This window comes from Schistocerca gregaria, chromosome 6, assembly GCF_023897955.1.
Source record: "Schistocerca gregaria isolate iqSchGreg1 chromosome 6, iqSchGreg1.2, whole genome shotgun sequence".
Lineage (NCBI taxonomy): Eukaryota > Metazoa > Arthropoda > Insecta > Orthoptera > Acrididae > Schistocerca > Schistocerca gregaria.
In genome coordinates this window covers 269,737,823-269,749,886 of record NC_064925.1, presented here as the reverse complement: position 1 = coordinate 269,749,886, position 12,064 = coordinate 269,737,823, and positions in this window count along the sequence as shown.

Genomic DNA, 12,064 nt, shown 5'->3' with positions numbered 1-12,064 from the left:
GTAATTTACATGTCAATGTTTTTATTATTACACTAACAAAATATTATTATGATGGAAGTATATTACACGCACGGATTTCTGCCTTCCTTTAACGTTCAAGGAAGTATATTCTACATATTCTACAATCGAGACTACAACAAACGTATCCATAAGGTATAAAACTGTTACATTGTCAATTGATCATTTTAACACGATTTCCCAAGTTATAGAAAAATTATCATTTTCCCTGGAGTTTCCTCTAACTATAATAATGAAAGATATGCGAAGCGTGTCACACAAAATCGCAATTTCTTGGGGATTATTGTGATTAAACTGTCCATCCGTTTCTCCCAATCTTAACACACTATTTTTTTATTACTGGCTATAACTCATTAAAATTTATTAGGTTGACCTATACAACAACAAATCTTTGTATAACTAATGATAATCAGTAGTTGTACTCGTTTTCTAAACAAAGCCGAGTCCTGACTTTTCTCGACTTTTATGGTTTCAATATTTATGATTAATTTAGTGACACATAGTTTTACGTTCTGCATGTCACATTTTTGTTGAAATATCCGTTAGAAAATATTGCGACGTTCTGTTACAAGAAAAAGAACTTAGTCATTTGTATTATCTTTTTAGAAAACCCTATAACTATCGCTTGTAAACGCTATACTGGTCTCTGGTAATACCAGCACTATTATCAGCCTGGACTCATTACAGGCAGCTACTACCTGGTTTGCAGGATGTTGTCGTATCCCTCGATCTGTCTGCAGACTGGTTTAACATAAATGGAAACTTTATGTTTGAAAATGTATATTGTTAAATGTTATTAAACACATAATTTTTTTAGTTATAGATTAGGTTTGCCAAAATAACATCCACTGAGGAGAGAAAATTCTAATTAAATGGCAATAGCAAGTTTGTCTGTTGGGATATTTCTTGACGGACTCACATTATGTTTCTAAACCTAAGTCCCCCCTCTCTATAAGTTACGAAGATTAAGAAAAACAGTCAGCATGACAACCAGTATCGACACACAAAATAATACGCCGAAGTTGTGCAATTCTATACAGAACGTAAAACCGTTTTGAAGACAATGGATTCTCTGTCAATTTTTTCCTGCACAAAGAACTTTTTAGCAACGGTATAGTGCAGTGATGTGACACAAAACTTTGGTGCGTGAGGCACGGCTGTGGGCTTACCTCTCCTGCTGTTGCCGCAGGAGCCCCTGGCAGTTTTCTGAGGACTCTGCCGCAGCACAGCCGGCTGTGGCCCCGAGCTGGGCTTTTAAAGAGCTGCAGTGCGCGTGCCTTTCACTTTCCTTCGCTAACATAAATATTTCAGTCATCTACATCCTCTAGTGGAACACCAATGCTATTTTACGAGACGGAAGAATCCAGCAGTCTCCGAAAAAAAGAGAGCACTTGGTCGCTTCCTTCTCATAAGTAATGAGCCACACAGTCGAATTTGGTTGACAATTATCGATGCCCTAGACGCTCCAAAATTCCTGCCGTTGTTCATCTGAGACTTAATTACTCCCCTCGACGCGTTGTAAATATTTCATTTCCATTATCATGCGCCAGGCAATCAACTTATTTCAGTAAAAGCTCCGTTACCCGATGAAAATTACTTAACTAAGCTTGAAAAACATTGGCGTAGGAAATCAATTTCCCTTCATGATCTTCTTCTCTACTTCCGACTTCCCGCCGAGAAAATAACAGTTACCAAATGGCATGATCAAACTGTCAGTCACGCATTTGCTTTCCTAAATATCTGTGACAGACCTCCAGTTTAACTGTCGTGAGTTCAGAATTCGAGACACAGGCCATTCCGAGGCACGTCAACATCCATGACGAATGTTCAGAAATAAAATGAATGTGAAATATTATGGGACTTAACTGCTAAGGTCATCAGTCCCTAAGCTTACACACCACTTAACCTAAATTATCCTAAGTACAAACACACACATCCATGCCCGAAGGAGAACTCGAACCTCCGCCGGTACCTGCAGCACAGTCCATGACTGCTGCGCCTAAGACCGCTCGGCTAATGCCGCGAGGCACAGCATGACGAATGATGCGAAATGAAACCCTAACTGCAACAACTGTGTGACTGAGCTTCACACTCTATGATCTGTCAGTCCTTTACGTGCAGAGAAAGAACAACCACACTGCACCGGAATCAGCAGAAACGTCACTAAACGAGGTGAACGGAAACGTTTTTCAACTTGTAAAAACGGTTTTTAGCAACTTATTCTTCTCACTGTGTGGCAGATACAGACTACAAGCGGGACACCAATGTTTATAGGTTTGAAATTGATGCGTCAAAGCTGTCACTCCACGAATTACTCATTTTTCTTGGGAACAAATAACTATCATTGACACAGATGAAGCGGCAAAAACGATAATATGTCTCTTACGGTATTGATTAAACTCGTAATTCACGCACAGAATGAGATGATGTTGTGGTTAACATAACTGACTCGCTTTGCTGAGAATCGGAGTCCCTTCCCATTCATTCAGTTCATTTCCATTCATTCAGTTCCAAATTTAGCGACGTTTTTCTGAATCACATAAGGCTAATGCGGACAGTATTCCTTTGAGGACATCGGCGAGTTCTTCATATCCTTCTCCTTTTTGGACTCGTACACACTCTCTATTGACATAGACGTCGATGGAACGGTGAACTATTTTGGTGAGAAAAATATTAGAAGGGCTAAGTGACTGGATGTTGTGAGGTCGCAAATACTTTTCAGCTTCAGTTATCAATTATATTTTTTACTTGACTTACCCCACGTATTCTACCACAGATTCGTTGAATACATATATTGAACATACCTCCTCCTCCTCTTCTCTGTGTCCACCCCTTCCTCTATATGTCTGTCTACCTCATCCTCCCAATTAAATCTATGACCTCCTACCCACTCTTTCTACTTGCCTTATGGATCTCCCCTTACCCCCCCCCCCCCCACCCTCTCTCGCTCATCCCACATCCTGCGTCCATCCCTTCCTATATCCAATTCAACCTCTCCACCTACATTGGCACTTGCAGCTCCTGTAGTACATTTCAACAAAGCTCCCACAACACATTTTTCATGCAGGGCAGCCTACATATTAGGGCTCTCGAAAAGTTTTTCTTGCTTTGATTTGTAGGTTTCACTGCATAGCAGGTTCATCTGGCAGGTAAATGCTGTTCCTGCATAACACACTTGTTATGAAGGTCAGCCTATACAATAGGCGATGAAAAAACAAGGTTTTACAGGCAACTCCGACATTTGGAGCTGGGTGAGGAAAGCTGGGTGAGACAAGCTTCTTTTGTAGAGATATCAGCAGTGAGAAACACTATCTAACGAAAGATGAGCGGTGTATCTTACATTAAATGTCGATGGACTAATGCTGATACTTGAAATACACGCAACTTTAACAATGAAGACAATGTACAATGGAAATCAGCAAACCTACAACTAGTTCAATACTAATTATAACAATAAATAACATGGCTGGGTAAATACTCAAGACTCTATTTTCTAAGTAATGTATCGATGAAGGATGAGAGAAGGCATTCAAAAGCTACGACTAATTTTTCAGATAAGAACTAAGAGTAGCAAGAAATAATAAATTAGAATACCACAGGAAATATCTATACAATGCTGGAATCTAATGAAGGAGAGACTTGTTAACCAAATTCAAGTACACTAGGTCAGCAGAGAAAAAATATAAGAAAAGTTATTCAGGTTAATAAAACTGAATAGTACAAGAGCATGTACTTGGGGGGGGGGGGGGGGTGGGAATTTTTATCATAGATAGTTCCACATTTACAGTGTCACAATGTGACTTTGCAGTGACTCTGTAACATAGAACCTTCCACAACTGGAACATTACCATGTGATCTTCCAATGTCACTTCCATTAGAACAGTATTAAATTGGAACAGTCAAGCCTTCAATAATTAGAGCACCTACAACACGAACTGCAGCTAGACCATATGTGACACCACAAAAAATAGTTTCATCGAGCATCACTGATGTCAAATTGTTGGATGGTGTTCATGTCAGGCAGTCTCGGTGGCCAAGTCATTCGCTCGAATTGTCCAGCTCTTCGAATCAATAGCGAAGAATTGTGCTCCAGTGACGTGGCACTTTGTCATCCATAGAAATTCATTCGCTGTTTGGGAACATAAAGTCTTTCAAAGGCTGCAAATGGTCTCCACATAGCCGAACATAACTGGGACTCACTCCATCCGAGTAAGAACAGCCCACAACGTTAAGCAGCCACCACCAGCTTGAAGAATATGTTGTTAACTATTGGCGTCCATGGCTTTGTGAGGTCTGTGATACTCTTTTACCAACTGAAATCTGGCTTCATCTGACCAGGCCACGGTTTTATAGTCACCTGAGGACCAGCCGATATGTTCATGAACCCAGGACAGGAGCTTCAGGCGATGACATGCTGCACTCGCCTTGGTCACTGCTGCCGTCGCCCAGCACGCCAGATTTCACCGCACTGTCTTAACGGCTACGTTCGTCCCACATCCCACATTTACTTCTGTGGTTATTTCAAGACCATGTTACTTATCTTTTAGAAATAACGACTTTATGCAAATGACGCTGCTCTCGGCCAGTAATTGACGACCGTCGCCCACTAGGTTGTCTGTGGTAAGAGGTAATACCTGAAATTTTGTATTGTCGCCATTTTCTTGAAACTGCGAATATGAAATTCCCTAACCATATCCGAAATGTAATGTTCCATAGGTCTAGCTCCAAGTAGAATTCTGCGTACTAAGTCAGCTAATTCCCATCGTGTGGTCACAAACACGTCGGAAACCGTTTGACATGAATTACCTGAGTACAAATGACAACTCTGCTAATGACTGCACTCTTATACCTTGTGTACGCGTTACTACAGCCATCTGTATATGTGTATCCAAAGACTTCTGTCACCGAAGAGTACATGAAGTGTGGTGTATTGTAAGTGAAAGTGCGAAGATTGTAGACTGCTTACCAGAATTATAATACTCATCGCAATTACCTGAAGGGGAGGCTATTTCATGGCGTCGTTGAAGTTGTTCAGTTATTAATACACGACGTCGGCATACTGTACAAGCTTCTTGAACTTAATCTCACTATTTTTCCCCACGCTGATGATCAGGTGCCTGCCGATGAATCATTCTCTATTATCGTAATACAAAACGGATTCTTCAGAGAGTAGTGCAGTCGCACTAGCATGTTTCATAGACCTCGGCTGCTGACTCAGATGCCCAAAAGAATTTGCTTCGACTCTGTTGGAGTATGCACATAACAGTGTTGAGTACGTTTTGTTGATTTTGGGTTTGTGCTGGGGGATTTGTAGACTTGGGCTTAATATAACATTTAATTTATTGAACATGAAATTCATATTGATAAAGTGACAATGAAGCTGAACTTAAATTCCACCCTGAAAACTTTTTGGAAACAGGACTGAAATGAGAGAATACAATTAAAATGCCTTCAGTGTAATAAACAGAACCAAAGTCAAAAATTTTACCCAGAAAACAGAATCATGCAACAACACTAACAATTACAGACAGGAAACGCTATACACACATGTAACATGCGCAATTAACCGTAAATACTAAAACAACTATCAGACGTAATTTACATAGCACATAACTAAATATTGGTCTACTACTACTACTACTACCACTCTGTTCTGCCATCACCAACTAGCTACTACGAAAGCTACGACAAATCCACTACTAAGCTTATTGCGCATATATCTCAATAAACTGATATACAATAAAACATACTAACTTGTCATTCGCTCAGAGCAAATAATAAACTAACTTTCTTTGCACAAACAGCATCACCAAATCAGTCATGCTCACAGATTAATAAAAAATTCATCGCATTCTGTATAACTCAATTTTATCACGCTCACGGTATTCAATTCAGCAAAATCAATGGCTCTCCTTTTAGAGAACATATCTGCCCACACTACGCGTCAACGAACAAAAACCACAACTTGTCAGACAATAACCACTGCCTGCGCATCCTAATATCGCTTGTTAATCAGCACAATCAAAGAACTGCTTGTATTCGGACCTGAACTCTACGGTGAATTGTTTAACAACCAGAATGCAACCGTCTGCTACATATGCATGCAGCTAATGCTCGTGCTGTCATGCAGGAGCACATTTCTCCTCTTCCACTAGACTCACCATCCTCTCGTCTCGGAAAAGACACTAGCTGCTCCATTAGGTAGGGAACATCACTCTCTGACCATTAGTGACATCCCAGTGACAGTTCTGCCGCATACCAACTTGTAGAGGCTTATGTGGCATTGCTTCGTTCCTCGCCATCCAAAACTATTCCATCCGCCTGCCACTGCTCCTTCTGGCTCATGGCTCCAGCTGAAGGCTGCACGGCAAACTCCTATGAAACTTCGCGCTCTCCGCACCCTACTCTTATTGTTGATGATGCGCCATAGGCTATCTGACAGTGAAGTCGCAGCACTGGGTTCCGAGAGATGTACGACGTTTGAAGCGGAGCACGAGACAGCTCTCTCCCTCCTTGTGCTGTTCCATGAAAGCTCGTAGAGGCACCAGGAGCGCCACAAATGCCGCCCACCTCACCTTTGCCCAAGTGCTAGCACGACAGCAGTGCCAAGGCGGCAGTCTGGGTGAATCAGGAAAGTATATGCGCCTCGAATAATAAATTCATGGCAAGTCAGTTTAGTGTCCATACCAGCTACAAAATTATTGACATCCCTACAAACATAGTACCAAGCAAGATATCCTTCTGATACAAGTCACTTCTACCCTGTTTCCTGAAATAGTATTATGACAGTTGTGTGTTATATCCCCTTGTTCAGAGACATAAGAGGTACAGTAGTTTCATTTTCCAGTATATTGCCTTCTTTTACATAAGTTTCGGGAATATGTAAGTATACACCTTTCAGTATGGCTGTGGTCGGACAATGTGTTGTCCTCAACAGAAGGACTCTCAAAACAGTTTTGTTCACCAATTTTTCGAAATAAAATATATCGTCTCAATATATATTGGAGATTCTTTCCTTGCAAGCAAGTTTTACCACATGAAGTCGGGTTTCATTTATTAATTCTGAAGCTGTTTTTCAATAAATTAGCAATGCCAAGCTGGCGGTGAAGTAACGAAGGAAATTCTCGAAAGAGTTATATCTGTAATTCCATTCATGTCCTAATATTAGCCTCTAATAATACAGGTTTTCTGCTGTGTACATTTTAAATTTCAAGAATTCGCATGGAGTCTCTTTCGGATCTATGGTGTCTGCTACTTTGGCCAAGTTCACATTGATGTAAATCAGTGGCCAATTGCAGCTAAATGTCATTAATTCCTTTGTATCTTGAAACGTGTTAGCTGCACTATCAAATGGTGTCTTTCTTTAGGATATGTCCGCAAGGACAGTCGCCACATATATAATTAAGACGATGCTAACCAATAATACCCTGAGTGCAGATGCACACCACAATCGACCTCTTGGGAATGGGTGATAATGGGCAAGGAGCATTACACTAATAGCGTTTGGGTAAGTTGAGAATTTGGGGCTAACAGGAAGCATGTTTGGGTAGGGAGTCTGTGCAATTGTGATGACCACTGTCCTGATGGCTTTGTGATCAGAGGATCTGCATAGACAGCACAATACCCAGGTTTGAATACCAGTCCGGCACAAATTTTCAACCCCCATTGATATACATGAAAGCCCACTAGCAGCTAAATGTCACTAATTGCTTTATGTGTTGAATCCTAATGGCTGCTGGATTAAAATGGTGTCTGTTCTTCCGGACACGTCCAAACGAACCGACATGACACATATAATTAAGACAAGACTGGCCAGCGATCCCTTCACTGCAGATGCACACAACATTCGAACTCTAGAGAAAATCGGCGAGAATGCGTGACTAAAGAGGATAATGGGCACAGGCAAAACGTTAAGAGTGTGTGGATAAGTTGAGAATTTGGGTGTCATGGGAAGCGTGGTATGGTAGTCTGTACAGCTGCGACGACCACCGTGTCCAGATGGTTTAGTGGTCAGAGCATCCGCCGAGACAGCCAGATACCTGGGTCGAATCCCGTCCCAGCACAAATTTTCAACTTTCCTCATTGATATAAATGAATGTCGACCAGCAGCTAAATATCATTAATTTCTATTTGTCTTATATTTATTAATGATTTATAGCGATTTGGGAATCGAAAGATGGCACGAACTTCAGGATACGAAGTTAGAGCAGTTTCGCCCATTTCTATCAAAGAGGTAAGAAGTAAACCTAATTGTGATTGAAAAATTCTGTTCAACGACATTCCAACAAAATGGACGACACTTTCCGTCACAGAAAACTGGATTTACACGGTTAAATAATAATTATGTTCTAAACTACATAGAATCGGAAGCGTGATGGAAGTAAGATTTGTCTGTTTCGGAAAAGTCTTATTTGGCAGCAAATGAACAATAAGCACGCTGTGTGAGGAGACTACGAACCATGACAAGCAAACTATTAGATCATAAATATCAAACCATTCACCAAAACAATGGTAGTAACAACATACGTTAACACCATTGCACAACTTACTATCACTTTTCTCTTTATTTTGTGTCGTATACATCGTCTGTAATTGTGAACTAGAAGTTCACAGTCGATTAACTGAATGCTTTGGTTTTTAAGTGAAAATGTGAATATCATATGGGTTGCACTGTCTGTCACTCTCACTCCAGAAGTAGGAACTTTTGGGTAACTGCTATCAGTGTACTTCAAACTTTGTTGACATCCATACATGTGATATGTGACAGAGACAGAGGAATTTAGATAACTTACGCAGATCATGGATACTACAACAAACAGCAATACATTCAGTTTAACTACAGCCTTAAAGCTTATGGAAACAACAGTGGAACTTGCCTCACCCTTGTTTGCGCAAGGCAACATTTGCTTTTCACACTACATCAGTTTGCTCAAACAGAATTTCATTTATTTTGTTTTCTTTCTCTCTCTCTCTCTGTCTCTCTCCCTCTCCCTCCCTCTCTCTCTCTCTCTCTCTCTCTCTCTCTCCCTCTCTCTCTCTCTCTCTCTCTCTCTCTCTCTCTCTCTCTCTCTCTCTTTCTCCCTCCTTATTTTAACTCACAGGCATTTCAGTGTCACCTCAGATTTAAAAAATAATTAATCCCATTTTTGTTTTGACTGTGTATTTGCTATCACATCGTTCGGTGGCGAAATGTCTGGAATACTTGTCAATTTGACACAATTGTCTACACCATTCTAAAGTTATATCCATGATAACCAATACCTAAAACTAGAAACAAGTACCTGACCATTTAAGAGAGATTGATATCTGGTTTCTGATCTGCCACTTATCGAAGTAAGTCTGAAAAACTGGAAGTATGTTGGGCCAAGCACTGTGTTCATGCAACATTTCATCAATCTAAATTGACACACAACAACCAACAGCAGAACTGTTCCCACTGAAACGAAAGGAATTAACTGTGGCTACTGTAGTATTTTCGTCCAAAGTTTCTCTGTAATTAAACAGATGAAAAGAATAGCATGAAATGTGTTGACAAGGGCTCACGACATGTCTTCAGTGACCATACTGAGACAAGTGGCTAGTTAATAAAAACGGTGCAAGGATTAAGGTATTAAAGTTAGCTGTAATCAATGTGTACACACACACACACACACACACACACACACACACATACACACACACACACACACATACACAAATACAACTCAAGTATTCGCACAATGAAATACTAAAGTCATGCTTGCAGTCAAGTGTAAAACATTTGATACAATTTGAAGTTCAAGGAAACAAAATACTACAAAATATTTATATGACTGGCCAATCAATGAGCTTATAAAGGATGATTCAATGGACAGTCAGAAAAAAGGTTAAATGTCAATTATTGACTTCAGTTTTCACTGGCGATTATCATGTCTATAAGAGACAGAAGTTAAAAAATTGTGATGTTTATGATTAAAAAACGTAACATGTAGACAGTTAAACGTGGAAGATTGTTCGTAATAATGTACTATGGTATGCTCCTTTTGTTCTCCATGTTTGGCTACTCTTATCACTTTGCTATTAGAATGCTTAAACTGATTACAAATTAAGTACCTGTTTCATGGGTTTCCAGAAGATAAAAACAATCTCCTGAAATTGATTTACTGCTAAATAACAGAGAATAACCACTGCTCTGATTCTAGTATGCAGCATAGAGACCCAGCAAAGTCTGTAGGTTGTAGATACCACAAATGGCACAACACAAATATCACAAAGATAATGAGGCAAATAATAGGGAATTTACAAATTCCAGCTAATAACTACTAAGCTGAATTCCAATTACTCACAAACAGTTCTTGGGTAATTTCACTTGTATGTTGTTACAGGTTGTTATTTGTAACCAATGTATTCTTTTACTATATCAAAATTCTATCATTTGTAAATGCTACAGCATACTTTGATGCACATAGTTCCAAGAGCATTCCAGTCAGCTACTCAGGATGCAGTATTGTTTTTTAAGGTTGGCCCATGTCATATAGGAGACACACAGTCTCCTCCATAAACAAATTAAATGTCAGTATCACACATCAGTGGAATGTCTTCTTGATAATTGTTTAGTATTGAATATATTATTGGTATATACTCCCAGACTCCCACCTCCAACTACAGCATACTTTAAAGTATAAAAGTGAAGATTTAAGTTACTCAATGTATTGGTTTAATTTTAAAGCTTTTATTAATCTCAGAAAGCACAATAGACTATTTATAATAAGTGAAGCCTTTGTATGATGAATAAGCAGTACCGTAATGCTATTAATAAAAATGGTTCATTATTGAATTAGTGACTTGATAAGTACTTCACTTATCTGTCTAACTGTGAAAGTTTATACTACTCCCTACGCACATATGTAATTCCTTACTTCAGTACTATTAAATGATATTTCTCAATAACAACACCAACCATTTTACTACTTCTGTATGTAATTTTAGTTTCGTTCTGTAATAATCAACGTAGATTACTCCAGTTTCCATCTCTAGTTCTTCTAATTCTCCCCAACAAACAGTCAATTTTTATAATGCAGTAAAACTTTGATGTCTGGTATGATTTTTCAAAGAGCAATAGTCTTACGCCATGCTATAAATATCTCTGGTCAAGTTATGTTCTGTCAACATACAGCGCTGTGTGGTATTCTATTACTACCATCCATTACTACCATCTACAGCAACTATCTCATTCTGTTTAGTCTTCTAGCCAAATACAATCAGCCAAGTCAGTTAGATAGAGTGGCATGGAGACCTGCATCAAACCAGTCTTTGGACTGAAGACCACAACAACTACATCAACAAAGCACTTCCCACCTGACTATCCTTTTGAGACATGTTCCTGGGTGTAGAAGTAAAATGTATGACCAAATTTTAGCATATTTTCCTATACTGATAAACACTCTACAGTACAAAGGTACTTCCTGCTTCAGTACATAAGTTAATGAGTAGCATTATTAAATTTAGAAACATAGTTAAAACGTACCTATATTCAACTAAAGCAAACTGCTAGTTGACATAAGAGTTTACATTTTCATAGGAAACAGTTATTCAAAATTCACTTATATATATCTGCAGGAAACTGTTCCCTTGTTGTAAACTGTCTACAACCAATAAACGAAGACTTCAGTTTTAATAATCTATACATAAATTTGATGGTCGTTGGTTCAAACATCAAATTATATTACACATTACCTGACAAATTTTCTAAGTCCAAAAGTAATATCATTTCCCCAATTTTGTAAATCTTCTGAACATGTGAACAAGAGGCGATGTTCCTCCCAAGAATCAGAGTGAAACCAAGACCAAACTTACTGCGTCTACCTAAAACATCTACTTCCTATAGTATCCACAACATGAGTTCACTTACTTCATCCTCCACAGCTATCTCAGTAGTCATTGGCTGATTGTGTCACTCCCTTACTTCCAGCCACGCTATGATCAGTGAAAATACCTACAGTGTGCAGAAATTGCAATTATTCTCAAGCCAATTGAAAAGTGCAATTTGGTATGCACTAAGACACTG